Source organism: Podarcis melisellensis, assembly GCF_964234715.1.
Source record: "Podarcis melisellensis genome assembly, chromosome: 2".
NCBI classification, from domain to species: Eukaryota; Metazoa; Chordata; class Lepidosauria; order Squamata; family Lacertidae; genus Podarcis; species Podarcis melisellensis.
In genome coordinates this window covers 35092896-35107167 of record NC_138529.1, presented here as the reverse complement: position 1 = coordinate 35107167, position 14272 = coordinate 35092896, and the positions used below count along the sequence as shown (strand labels likewise).

Sequence of the window (14272 nt, the reverse complement as noted above, 5' to 3'; positions counted from 1 at the left end):
TATACGGGTTACACTTCTTTAGGCTACAAATATGGTAAACTGTGCAAAACCGGCTATGTTGACTCTTGTGCATTTAAGTTTTATTAAAGTTATTTTGGAGGAACGAAGGCTGCAACCTCCTGTCAAACATCTGACCACTAGGAACACTGGACTACACGAGCAGTTTCAAATGATCCAAAGCTTGTCCTAGCCCTAGAGGGCTTTGGTGGAGCAGCTCCTTTTGAATCTAGGAAGCAGACTGGCATTGCCTTTATGGAGTTTTATGAAAGACTGTAAACCATCAAAAAAATGTACGGGGCAATACCGACAACTTTGAGCAGCAGATGTTCACAGATATGCTGTGTACCACATCCTGGGAAACCTTTTTTTTTAAAAAAAATCCTGTTTTGTAGTATGCAGTTTTGCAAAGAATGCCTACTTCCCCAATCTGCACTATACGTTTAATGCAAGCACCATATAACCTCCAACAGTCATGGCTTCTCCCAGTGAATTCTGGGGCCTGCAGTTTATGAAGGGTGCTCAGAATTGTTAGGAGACACCCTCTTTCCCCTCACAAAACAACTTTGCTATTTAATATCCTACGTCCTGCTCCCCTGCAATTAGAAATCCCTATAGCTCATGCCTTAAGAGTTTGAGACTCTTAATCCCAGAATCATGGGTTTGAGCCCCACGTTGGGCAAGATTCCTGCATTGCAGCGGGTTTGACTAGAAGACCCTTCCCTTCCAACTCCATAATTCTATTATTCCAAAAAAATGGCTCTACTTTAGACTAGCCTGTTGTCCTAGGAGGAAGGAGGTCTAGTATGGCCTTCCCACCCTAGGGTAGTGGGGGAAAAGCCTTGCCTTCTGGCAAGGTGCAAGACCAAACATTTGTTCCATCTCTCATCAGTGGTTCTTGCCTGCTTCAAACTGGAAGGAACTGATCCAGAAAGAGTTGACAGCCTGAACTTCCTTCTTTGATAAAGCAACCAGATATAGCATTCTTGACAAACTGTTGGCACTGTATGAATGTTAAACCACCAGCAGCAGATAAAGACTGTAAAATGAAAGTATAAACTCTAGGGAGTGTTAACTGTTCCACATAATCTCCTGCTATCAAAAGCAGGGGCAAATGGGTGGCTTGAGTCTGGTAAACAAATTTTGCTCACATGTAACAGGGAGTATCACTTTTCTGACCGCTCTTTGTGCCCAAATCTGCGAGTGATTTAGGGTTCAAAACAGTGGTCTTTTGTGTTCCTAGGAGAGTCTATCAATGTTCTTCTATTCATTACTGTAATAAGTGGATAGTTCCCTTAAGCTCATTTGTCTGCCCTTGTTCATCTTCCCCAGCATTGTGCTGCCACCGGGGAGTGTGGGGTATTTTCTTGGGAACACTTTGGCTAAGGGCCTGACCCAAACAGTGGGGATAGTGCAGAAGTGCCCCAGAGCCCTCTGCAATGGACAGGTTTTGATGTGGATTCCCTCTGGCGAGGAAGCCTGAAGACCACTTGCCATGTAACAGTTCTGATGCCTACCTTGCTATCAGTGTTAAGTTATTAAGGTTGAATTCCTATGCATGCATACCTGGAAGCAAACACTATTGAAAATAGTAGGACTTACTTTTGAGTAAACATGAAAATCTTGCTTTAGAGGTGAAAGAACTTTAGGGCTGAAAAACAAACACTACCTTTCCCACTTGTTCCCACAATCATCACACACCAGGAGGGAAATTTTTTTTTGTTGGGGGAAAGATTTTATTATTCTTATTTTACTTCTCTTTTTCCAAGGATGTGGAAAAAGTGCATGGTTATCCCTCCCCCGTTTTATCCTCACATCCCTGTGAGGTAGGTTAACTTGAGAGGCAGTGAGTGGCCCAAGGTCACTTGGTGAGCTTCATGGACTAGTCCAAACCTCTAACTGCTCAGCTACGCTGGATACGCTACTTTAGAATCCATGGCTTCCTCCTTTAAGGTTCACTACCAAGGCAGACTGCACTTTTCCACCACTGCTGATCAAGTTTGCTTTCTTGTTCAATGCAGGAAAACCCCTTCTGGGTGGCTCGGCACTTCCAGGCCCTTCTGCTTAAAAGCCAGCACCTGTAAAATGTATAAAACGATGGCAGAGGAGACGAATCAAAAAATGATGGCTCTGAAAGAATAAGGCTAGTAAAAGAGAATGAAGCCAGAAGAGCTGTGTTGGAACCACTTGATCTCATGAGCTCCAGCAGCTTGCATAGAGGCCCATAGGCAGCAGGGCAGAAAGGATTCACCCCATATCTCTGTGGCTGGGCTCCTTCCTTCATGGGCAGCAATGAAGCCCTTTGGCATTATGTTCAGAGCTAACAAAAAGGCAGCCTTCTTCAACACGTGGTGTTGTACCTCGGGTTACAGACGCTTCAGGTTACAGACTCTGCTAACCCAGAAATAGTACCTCGGGTTAAGAGCTTTGCTTCAGGATGAGAACAGAAATCGCACGGCAGCGGCAGGAGGCCCCATTAGCTAAACTGGTACCTCAGGTTAAGAACAGTTTCAGGTTAAGAACGTACCTCCAGAACGAATTAAGTTCTTAACCCGAGGTACCACTCTACTACACTCTCTCTCAATGCAGACTGACACGATAGTTTGATTTAGAGACGTTCAAGGAAACTAGGACTAGCAGCAGTTGTTTGCCAGGAAAACTAATTCATACGTGAACAGCCAGCAAAGCAATATCTTGTAGAGGACAGAGGAAGGCTACCCACATCTGGCATGAGCCTCCTGAAGCATCTCACTGGCTGCTGGTAGGTAGACTAGATGGGCCCTCGGTTCTGACCTAGCAAGGTTGCTTCTTATTTTTTTACCCCAGTCCAACCTCTGCTGCTACTGCAGGTGTTTATGTTGCTGCAGCCGCACTGTTCTGCCTCTTCATTTGGGGGAAAGAGAAAACAGGTGGAGCAGCCAGCACCATCCTTATGGACTGCTCATAAAAGGGCTGAAGATGCAACCAAGTGCTTTGCTCCTAGTAAAATCCAAGTGGTGGACCAAAGCAAAGCATCCCCACTGAAAACTGCTTAACACAACAGGCCGTTTAATTTCTACAACATGCTACTTGAGTACAGTGTATTACTAGCAGCACTTGGTCAAACACTACATGATTTCAGGCTGAAAAGGAAACCAGAAAGGCCCCCCAGGTAGGGGGACAGGGGACCTGCCAGAGATCAAGGACTGCTGCAAAGAAAGCTAATGGTATTTTCAGAGACCAACATAAAAGTCTAGCAGTGAAATCTGAATGGGCAACACAGCCAAGGACCAAGAGCTGCAAAAAACATTAGCTATGAAATGGAGTCCTTCAACCAGTTATTTTTGGTCATGAAAACAGAAATAGTCCAGCTTACTTACCCATAATAAAAAAACTCCTCCGTTCTTGAAATGCATTCTTCTCTTACAGCTGCACCTGTAGCAAAATAAAGGTTCTTCGTTTTTACCTTGCCCTTCAGGTTTTTTGTGCTCAATGTGAAAGAACACCAAAACCCAGAAGTTTCTCAACGTAGGCAGTAAAACCATAAAAAGATCACTAAACATTAACAGCAAAAGCAGAGCTAAATGGCCTCAAGGAATGTGTTGCTTTTTTTTAATAATAAAAAACCCTGTTTCATCCTCAAACTATTTGCTTGTTATTTCCCTCAAACTATCTTTACGACATATAGCAGTGGTGTCCAAACTTTTTCAAAGAGGGCCAGATTTGATGAATTGAAGGGCCGTGGGGGCTGAACAAAGTTGTTGAGTGTTTTACCCTACGAAATAAACTGCCACAGGGGCTGGATTAAACTGACTGGTGGGCCGGATTAGGCCCCCTGAGATGGACTTTGGACATACCTGTCATATAGAAATGCTTCGGCATCCATGTTGCCCACAGACATTCATCTGTCACTCTTTGACAGATGTTTTGTCACCCTCTCTGTGCTATCATGTGTGTGAGATGCTATTGCTTGGATGCTGTAAAGAGCGATCCAAAACTCCCTTACTAACTTGACACCAGCACTTCTTGCACCTTACAAAAGTCTGACTCCACTTGTGTGGTGCATGCGGTCTATAAAGAGTTAACAGTTTTAGTCTTTATATCCCTCAACCGATTACACCCTCTGAGCCCTGAGACTGTGCCAATAATGTGACATTTAAGACACCTACACATGGCACAACAAGAGCGATTATGTTCAGGGCATCACTGCAAGGCGTTTGCATCAGGCATGGCATTTGCTTTAACAAAACTGTCGCTCTTCCCTCTGCAAAGATGTGCATACAGAGTCTTCTACTCGCCCGCCTACTGCTGGGTGAGAGTCCTAACAGAAAGCTTGGCTGATGGGCTTTTATTATTCCCCAGGCAAATGGTCACTACTCCCTTTTCACATAAGCGGGAGGGGGGGGTGTAGAGAGAAAAGAAACAACAGCAATCATATCCCAAGAGGGATTTTTTTGAGAAGCAAAAAAAGCAGGAACACACTGCTTACCAGGGCTTTTGCAGTTAATGGAGAGGCAACTTGCAGGCAAAGTTCCAAGGCAAAACAAGAGAACCCTCTACTTCTGTCCTATAATATCATGGCGGAAGGGATTGTATGATTCCAAGGAAGCTTCACCCTCTTTGCAGGAAAAGACATCACTGCATGATGGAAAAGCTGGTCTATTTCTCCCCATCATTTTTTTGCCTCTTAGCTGTAACTGTAAAAGACCAGAGGGAATGAGGTGATCAACAAGGCCTCTTCTCCAATGAGAAAGTAACAACCGCTTGCTATATGCATAACTGTGGAAAGAGCGCTCCGTACTTAAGTGTCGTGCCCATCCACCAATGCCACCCCTACTACTCTCCCCCAGCCATAGAGGATGCAAACTATGTTCAGGACACCCTGACAGCTTACCAGAAGGTTCACAGGGAGAGGTTCAGTGATGGTGGAAAGTCTATGCAGGAAAACAATAGGCTCATCAACATTACCAGCCTGTGCAGCCACAGGGAAATGTTGGGTGTTTGTGCATGTCGTTTGTTCAGGGTGGCAGAGAGGCTCAACAGTTAGAGCAGCACCCCCCCCCATGTGAAGAGTTTATTCTCCAGAACCCCCTACAATGCTCCAGAGTTTTATGGTAGACAAGCAGATGCAGAAAAGGCCTCTGTGACCCTGAAGACACGACACTGTAAAGCCGATCAATTTTGTTTTCAGGACAAACATATTGAATATGAAGCTGTCTTATATCAATCCCAGGGTTGTGTGCTTTGACTGGCAACAACTCTCCAGAGTTCTCAAACAAAAGGCATCTCTCGTGCTGCTGAGCCAAGGCCTCTCCTTCCAGTCAACAACACAATAAAAGCGGCAGTAGAAAAATGGCATTTTCTTTTTGCTCCAATGATTTTAGTGCTGCAAGGAGGCCAGGCAGCTCCTCCATCTATGTCAAAATACTGGCACAAGGAACATTCAGTTTTGTCTATCCTGTTCCCAGCCAAGCATACATTAACTCTTTGCCTCTGATACCAGCTTCAGATATATGAATCTCTAGCAGATTCAAGAAACTTTAAAAGTAGACGAAAGATTGTTCTCCCTTCGACTGGCATCTCTGGAGTACCCTGTAGCTACTGTAATAGCCTCCAGAAGGGAATTGGTGTCGCTAAAGGCCCACTTTCAGAAACCCTTCCATCCCAAATCAATGCCAGAGAAAGAAACTACTGGAAAATGTAGCTCAACAGCTGAATTTTGAATCACGATGCTGCGGGAAGGATAGAGCGGTCACACCTATCTCAAAAAGAAATCACTCCTGCTGAAGACAACTGTGAGATGGCAAAGCGGGCAAGCCTCAGTGGATATTTATTTTCCCTCATAGCTGAGTTTTCAGACAGGGATAACATCACATCACAGGCTTTTAGGAGTGTGACAGACGAAAAAGCCAACATCAGGACTGATCCAAAAAAGCTGTAAGTTCTTCAACTGTTTTTCTGTGGTGGCTAAAATATATTCAATCTTTCCTCCAAGGCTACATACCAGTATACACAAGGCCAGCACCCTCAAGTCCACCTCCCCTATTCTTTGCTTGGGTCACATTATTATCTGAATATGGAAGTGTTTAAAATATGGAGGCCGCTGGCTTAACGTTGAGGCATTAAATCAGGGTAACCTTTAAGCCCTTGCCATTTCTATCAAACAAGCAAGTCCTGCCCAGGATTTTTCAGTCATGTGACGTTGTGGACAGAATGGTGGAATTTGACTAGTATTATTTCCAACCACTTGCATTGCTTAAAATGTCACAAATAAGCATTTACACTTGATTTAGAGGCCAAAACCTAAACCCCATCCAGTCATAACTTCTCAGGCTTCACTGAAATGAGGGAGTCTGGACCTTGGCAACTCACATTCCACTGACATGAAGGGATTAGCAAATTTGTCAAAAGCCAAACAAATGAATAAGCATTACCCTGAGCTCCTTACCCTGAGCAGCTGTTTCCAAACTGTACTTCTGAGTCCAGAGGCAAATGGTCTGCATCCTGTGGAGCCAAACATATCAATTTTATTTCTTCATTTTGCTTTTAAAACTTGCACACTGGTTTCAGACAATTTTCTTGAATAACAACTGAATCACAATCCCCATGACAATTTATTATTCAAAAGGAACAAGAGTCCAGTTTGGAGGGAAAAGGCTTCATCTTGTTACTAGATAAAAAATACGATCTTGTCTTTGAGAATTCATCTGTTTTGTGCAAAATGAGGACAATGCAGAATTAAATCAAGACCCACATTTAATTCTAGTGAATTCAGCAGCCTCATTTCAGTCCTGGGATAAACAAGACATTTAGAAAACCAGACATTACAGTTCACATACGTTGGGGTGGTGTTGTACACACAATTTGAGATAACTGGGATTTCTGGCTTACTAAGGTTCACGTAACAGGATTCTAATGGGCATTTTAAGAACTTCAAATACCACCAAAGTATCATATATTTCTTATTGCAATCTACTCAACCAACAAGCCTACTTCCAGTTCTACAGCAAACATATTGCAAGCGAATGCAGTGACGCAAACAAGCCATGGCAAGTCTTCGGCTTGCACACTTCTCCCTCCCTCTTCCTTTTGCTGCTGAAAAGAGATCAGATGCATCTACTTTTAAACTAACCACAGTTCCCATTATGTTGGGAAGGTGTGCCACAAAAGAATGGGGATGTGTGCAAACCCACAGCTCATCTTCACATCTTCACATGGGATAGCAGCAAGTCGTAGATTACTGCTGTGTCTGAATCAGGCCTAAAGCTTGTCTTCCAAAACATATTTGAGCAGTAGTACTTTGACAGTTAATCCACCATCTGCTTTCCTCAACTGGATTCATCACTGACACGTCTGTCCAGCTCCAGATGAAAGTAGACGTGACTTTAAGCACATTTCTTAATCATGTGCTTGCAACTGTCAACATCTTTGTTTACAAAAACAATTGCAGGGCCATGGGTGGTTAATGCTTTCCTCAATGTCATTTTCCAAGTGAAAATTCCCCCAACCAACTCCCCCCCACTCAAAACCACCCTATACACAAAGCTATTATGTCACAATTTTTAAAAATATTTAAAGTTGGGAAAATAGTGCAAGGTGGTAAAGGTTAAACCTCTTTCCCAATCCTCATCTGGATTCCTCTGCAGCCCCTGGCTGCTTTGTCAACAAAAAATTGTAGGCTGTCACAAAAAACCCCTGAATTTTTTTAAAAAGTGCTCTAAGTCACATTTAGCTTGACCCTCACTCTTCCCCAGGAATGACCCTAGATGATAATCTGCTAGATGCAGCATACCAAACTGTTGCCATTGTGTTCATCTGCATGTGAAGAGCAGCATCAAATTTCCACTATATTAGCGAATTCATCTTTACTTGCTTCAGAGCATTCAAACAATGTGGTCCAGCAGACAAAGCACACCTTCTTTTACAGGGGGGGGGGGGGGAAATCCCTTACATTTTTGTGTGTGTGCATACTTAACACTCTGCAAGAAACATGCAGCCCACCAAAGTATTTTACATGTCCTAGGGGTGCTTGTTGGAATCCCAACTTTGCACAAGCAATGTCATGGAGATGAAGGACAACTATTTCAACATGAAGCTATCTTATATTGAATCAGATCATCAATACATCTAGCCCAGCATTGTTTATCTGACTGGTGTTGGGCAGATTTTAGGGACGTGCTGAATTTCTGAATGACTACCGGAATGCATCAAGTCAAGAGGGATGTGTTGCCTATGTAGTGATTTTCAGGGGCCAAAATGACCAAGCAGAAAACTACTGCCCTTCCAAATGGCCACAGGAAGGCATTGGGCAAAGGTTGTATGCTGCCCAATCACCTCCAGTCATTTCTACCCTCACCTGCAATCAAGAGAGTTGCAAAATGGGGATAGGTGTGTCAAAGTATCCAACTCACCCCTACAAACACTTGACAATGCACTTGGTATTTTATGCAACAAAGGGTAGGAGAGATTTAACAAGATACAACCTATGCCAGTGACCATTTGGAAGGGCAATCTTTTGACATTTAAAGACTGTCACCTACCCACCCCAAAATAATAATAATCATCATCATCATCAATAGTCAGTGTGTAAACAACTAATCACATTTGATTACCGTATTTTTTGCTCTATAAGACTCACTTTTTTCCTCCTAAAAAGTAAGGGGAAATGTGTGTGCGTCTTATGGAGCGAATGCCGGCTGCGCAGCTATCCCAGAAGCCAGAACAGCAAGAGGGATTGAGGCTTTCACTGTGCAGCGATCCCTCTTCCTGTTCTGGCTTCTGAGATTCAGAGTATTTTTTTTCTTCTTGTTTTCCTCCTCCAAAAACTAGGTGCGTCTCGTGGTCTGGTGCGTCTTATAGAGCAAAAAATACGGTAATTCATTCCAATTGCCATTCGGAAATTCACTATAACCCTATAGGAATCTGGGCATTCTAGTAGCCTTCCTCATTTTAGCACATTGCAAGACTTTATTATTATTTCATTATTTATTAAAATTCCCTTTTAAGTGGCTTGAACGTGGGACCTTCTGTGTGCAAAAGTACTAATTTGGATTCCACAATAGCAACTGTGTACACACTCTTCTGAGGAAGTCACATGCAGGAGTAGACAGAACTTAGACAAAGTCTCATATCGTATCAGTCAGGCTCATGGGATTTTATACCTGCAACCATAAAGAAATGAATCAAGCAACCAACAAGACTGCAGGTACACACTTACCATTGTGCATATGAATCAGATGACCACACCATGCCTAACACTGGCTTCGTTTCTTTTCAAGGGAAGTGGTCTCAGGTGTTTATATCTCAACACAAAGAAACTTTGCATCTTCTTGACCGGTTTGATTGAAAAGTCACATGCAGCCTGAGAACGGGAGAAATGCAAGGTTAGGGACAGCTGTACAATTCAGCTATTCTGCGGCTTTCAGATTTCCCTAGAGCTGAGCTTCAGAATTCACAACTCCACAATGAGAAAGATTTCCTTTTCAGACAGGGATAACTTTATATCATCGCAAGCTCAGCTCTAGACAACTCTGGCAAAATGCACATGGTAAAAGCAACTTCATTTCTCTTCCTAGTGGTGACATCTAGCGGACAACGCACAAAACCTACCGGTACTTGGGGTGGGCATTTCCCCCCTTAACTTCAAGGGGTGGTAGGTATCCAGTGCTGGCCAGATACAGAGTAGACCCACAGAAAATAAAACACATGACTAAGTTGGCTCCATTAATTTCAGTGTGTCTACTCTGTATCAGACCAGTATCTATATCTATACCCAATGGATCACTGCCTCTGCAGGCGAGGGCCTCCTGCAGATCCCATCTTACCAGGAGATCTGCTGGCATGGACATTTAGTGTGGTGGCACCTTCTCTTTGAAATTTCCTTCACTTGAATATTAGACAGGTGCCCTCTCTGTGGTTTTTTTCAGCACCTACTGGCTGCATCTGTTTTGTCTCCCCTGAGCTCCTTTAGAAGGGAGGGCAGAATATTAATATTGCAAATAAATCTTACAATAATTTGTTGGGGACCACATGCTGGCAATCGAAAACAAGCAAGCTGGAGCCAAGAGTTGGCCATCCCCTTCTAAACCCTTGCCAACCACATGAAATTGGAGCCAGGATGGGCAGGAATGTAGACAAGGGGCTCCACACCCTTCACAGAAAATGCATGAGGACAGGGAGTGAAGAGGAACTTATAGGATCTGTAACTTCTCGGTACTGTACTTAAAAGAATCCTCGACCAACCTCACCTATACAAAAAGACCTTATGTATATTTCACGCAGGAATGCAAACAAATCCATGGTTAGTTTTTGCAATTCCCTGCTCTCTCCCCTCAACTTTCTGCAACCAGTACAATATGCACCCCAAAATACACACCCCTTTAAATAAACCAACTTGCTCCAATTGGGACCAGAGGCTCGTAAAGCACAGGCCGGAGTGGCTCCATACTCGCCCTCCTCTCGTGTTCTTCTCCTGCAAGAAAATAAAGGATGCGATTCAAAACGTTTAAGGCTGTGCAACTCATCAATACACTCGTCTTTCTCAGCCTACAGGGGAGAGGCTCACTTTACTGGCCTGCTACGCACCAACAGCCCGTGTAGAGTCGGGGGGGGGGAGGCAGTTAGAATCACAAAAAAAGCTAAGACAGAAAGGAGCCAACCAATAAATAAATGTTCCTGGCTGTACACAAGCGCCCCCGGGACACATATCACAAGTTCACTTCTGCTTAGGAGCGGCAGCCGTAGAGGATTACAAGGGATCCTACGGAAAGAGTCCGCGTTACTCACCATCACTGCACCTCTGAAGCCGGTAGCGAGGAAAGAGAAAGCAGAAGCGCCTGCGCAAACTTTGACCGAGGTTTCCCGCGGGCGGGGGAAGAGCTCCTCTCGCGAGACCGAAAGCTCTTTCGGGAAATGTAGTTTTTTATAACTTAAATCCTCCGCTTCAGTTCAGATGCAAATACTGTAGTCTCGAGTGCTTTTCACTGAACTGTAGTTTAATTAATGCAGCCTGCAGAAAAACAGCCTCACTGTCGTTTCAGAACTTGCCTCCTCCTTTGGGCAGACCCTAAATGCACTAAAAACGAAAGAGAAAGACCTGTTATAAGAAGATCATTGAGGCTTACTTCTGAGTAAGAGCGTTTATGATCCTGCGTAAGCAGATACCGCGGTGCAAATGACAGGAACAGCATGTGTGATTCATCAGAGTCGAGTTTGCTTTTCCCTTTAGCAAAAACTAAATATTCATAATTGAACAATTACTGTTTTGTACAATTATTATTTTGTATAATTGTTACTTTAGGCACAGACGTCCTTACTACACAAATCAACGAATCATGCTTATTCAGAGTGAGTCCCAGTGACTGCAATGTGGACTTAAATGCAATCTTTGCATATTTACTCAAAAGTAAACGCTTCTGAATATGGAGGGGGCACATTCTCCAGTGAATGGGCACTAGGTTCTGCAGTTTGGGCAGGGTAGCCTTTCTTTCATTTTCAAGTTGTTGGAAAGGAACGTTCACGAATAAAAAGAGTCCCACTTGATCAGACTAAAGACCCTTCAAGTCCAGCATCCTTCTAGTTCTCAAAGAGGCTAGTCAGATGCCGGTGGGAAATTCACAAGCACAAGAGCATTCTCCGCTCCTGTCGTTTCCAGAAACTGGTATTCAGAGACCAGCACTCTAACCATTAATTCACACTGCCTAGTTGTATCATTTTGCATTTCTTAAGCTCAGGGATGGAATATGTGTGGCCTGCCAGCTCCCAGCAGCCCTAGCCTGTGGGGCCAGTGACCAGGGATGATGAGACCTGGAGCCCAATAGCATATGGGTAGTCACAGGTATTCCACTCGCCCTGCTTGCTTTAGCTCCTGCACTGTGAACTCATTACATAACACAGAATTTAAAGGCTGGAGCACACTGCATTTGCCACGAGGGTGTTGGTTAAAGCATACACTTGGGCAGGACTGGGTGTTCCTCATCCCAGCAAGAGCATGTATTACTTATCCTATGGCTTGATATTACAGTGGTACCTCGGGTTAAGTACTTAATTTGTTCCGGAGGTCCGTTCTTAACCTGAAACTGTTCTTAACCTGAAGCACCACTTTAGCTAATGAGGCCTCCTTGCTGCTGCCTCGCCGCCGGAGCACGATTTCTGTTCTCATCCTGAAGCAAAGTTCTTAACCTGAAGAACTATATCTGGGTTAGCGGAGTCTGTAACCTGAAGCATATGTAACCCGAGGTACCACTGTATATGCATCAATAAATGAGCCCATGCATGTTATTAATGGACTTCACTTCCACATAGCAGAGGAAGAGTACAGCTTTCTTCCCTCCACATCACCAATTACAATGTCTGGGGTAAGAAGAACCTAGTGTGGAGTTCCAAGTCCGGAAATAATCTAGGCCTGTTGGATTATTCCAACAAGACTACTGGATGCCTACAAAACCACCACTGAAGCACTATTTCTGGGTTAGCGGAGTCTGTAACCTGAAGCGTATGTAACCTGAAGCGTATGTAACCTGAGGTACCACTGTATTATTATTGCTGTACATCTCCATACCTCGTAACTTTCCTGCAGTGGTGGAATTAGGATGTAGAGCTTCATAATGATTGGAGATCCAAGTGAAATAATATATTCCACCCAGGACAGGAATCTCTTGCCATAGGTAGGCTGTTCCCCACTCTCCCAGCAGCATCCCCATGGGGATAGTGAAGTGTGCCTTGGCCCCATCTAAAGGTACCGTAGGTAGGGATATGGTAAGTGGCAGAGTGGCAGAGATGGCAGTGGAAGGTGAAGCTATTTGAGGCATCCAGTTAAGAAGACCACTGGCAGCATTAAATGATGAACCAGCAAGCAAATCAGGCCCCTCAGGATATACAGTGCATCTATTTGGAAATGTACCTTTTCCTGATTCTGGAATATTTTGTCCAAATTCTGCTGCTTGAAGCTTGAGTACACTTTTCCACTAGGGGGTGCTCCAGCCACACACAAACTTTTAGCAGCAGCCCTTGGCTAACATTTCAAGGGGAAATGAAATGAACAGTCTTACTACATCCCTGCTGAAGGACATCACCAGCAAATAAAATTTAGATTGAGCTTTTTTTTTATTAATAATTTAGAAAGTCACCTGTAAGCAGGACTCTTTAGCAACTCATCCATATCTGACCAACCAAACAAGAAGGTATAAACTTGGCTATTCTACATTACTATATGTATATGGAAATGGATTTTGCATAGCATACCCTCAAAATGTAGCAATGCTGAAGGCAAATTGGTACACAGTTACATTTTATTGGTACTTTTATGCATTATGCCTTGTGAAAAGGAATCTTTCTCAGCCCCACCTGGAGATGCCAGGGATTGAACCTGCGACCTTCTGCATCTCAGGCATGTGGTCTGCCGCTGATCTACAAACCTTCAACTTGGTGGTTGAGGGATTTTTTCCTACAAGGTCATATGCTTGCAGCCCAGACCCACCACATTCATTCTGGACACTGATAAAATATGCCCCCCATCCCATACTTGGACCTTGATGCTATATTTAGTAGTAGTAATAGTAATAGTAGCAGTAGCAGTAGTAGTAGCCCCAGCCTAGTAGCCCCAGGTTGCCCCAGCCACTCTGGGCAGTTTCCTACAAAAATACAGAGGGAAAGGAAGGGGGGCATTAAGCATTAAAAGCTTCCTGAAACAGAGCTGCCTTCAGATGTCTATGAAAAGTTATATGGTTGTTTAACTCTTTGACCTCTGCTGGGAGGGCATTCCATAGAGTGGGTGTGACTACCGAGAAAGCCCTTTGCCTGGTTCCCAGTAATTTCACTTCTTACAGTGAGAACCACCAGAAGGCCCTCGAAGGTGGACCTCAGTGTCTGGGCTGGACGATGGGGGTGGAGATGCTACAGTCCAGACATTTCCTTGGTTCTCTTTATTATTGTAAAAATTGATTCTCAATTAATATTTTGAAAGTGGCAGGTGTCATTTTGCAACTTGTCTGAGTACACCATTTTATCCAATGCTTAAGGGATTGATGGGTCAAGCAAGTCTGCAGAGAAACCATTAGGTTGGGTGGGCTAACCTGCCCTCTCATCCAAGCTGTGGCTGGAGACAGATGACAAGTTTTTGCAAGACTGTTAAAGATGTTGTGTTAGACTAGAGGCATGTTCTTTCTCCCCTTCTCATCCCTAAATCTCACCAGTTCTCCCTCTTCCCAGCACTTGGCATAACAATTTTAACCCTCCCCTTAACCTCCATCTTCCTCCCTCTTCCAGCCCACAGCCTTGTTTGTTCCCTGCCCCCTGC

The 14272-nt window shown here is 44.0% G+C and overlaps 1 long non-coding RNA gene across 2 annotated transcripts; it reads right to left on the bottom strand.

The window, feature by feature from the left end:
• Positions 1-1711: 1711 nt before the first annotated feature.
• On the bottom strand, positions 1712-10888 carry LOC309362504. Of its 2 annotated transcripts, XR_014164978.1 has the most exons (8): positions 10762-10888; positions 10352-10447; positions 9194-9337; positions 6425-6480; positions 4466-4673; positions 3834-3953; positions 3353-3411; positions 1712-2075 (listed from the first exon to the last, which is right to left on the bottom strand). It is a non-coding gene; the product is annotated as an uncharacterized lncRNA (long non-coding RNA). The 2 variants fall into 2 exon arrangements; XR_014164979.1 differs by lacking the exon at positions 3834-3953 and having other exon boundaries at positions 1715-2075; positions 10762-10885.
• Positions 10889-14272: the final 3384 nt, after the last annotated feature.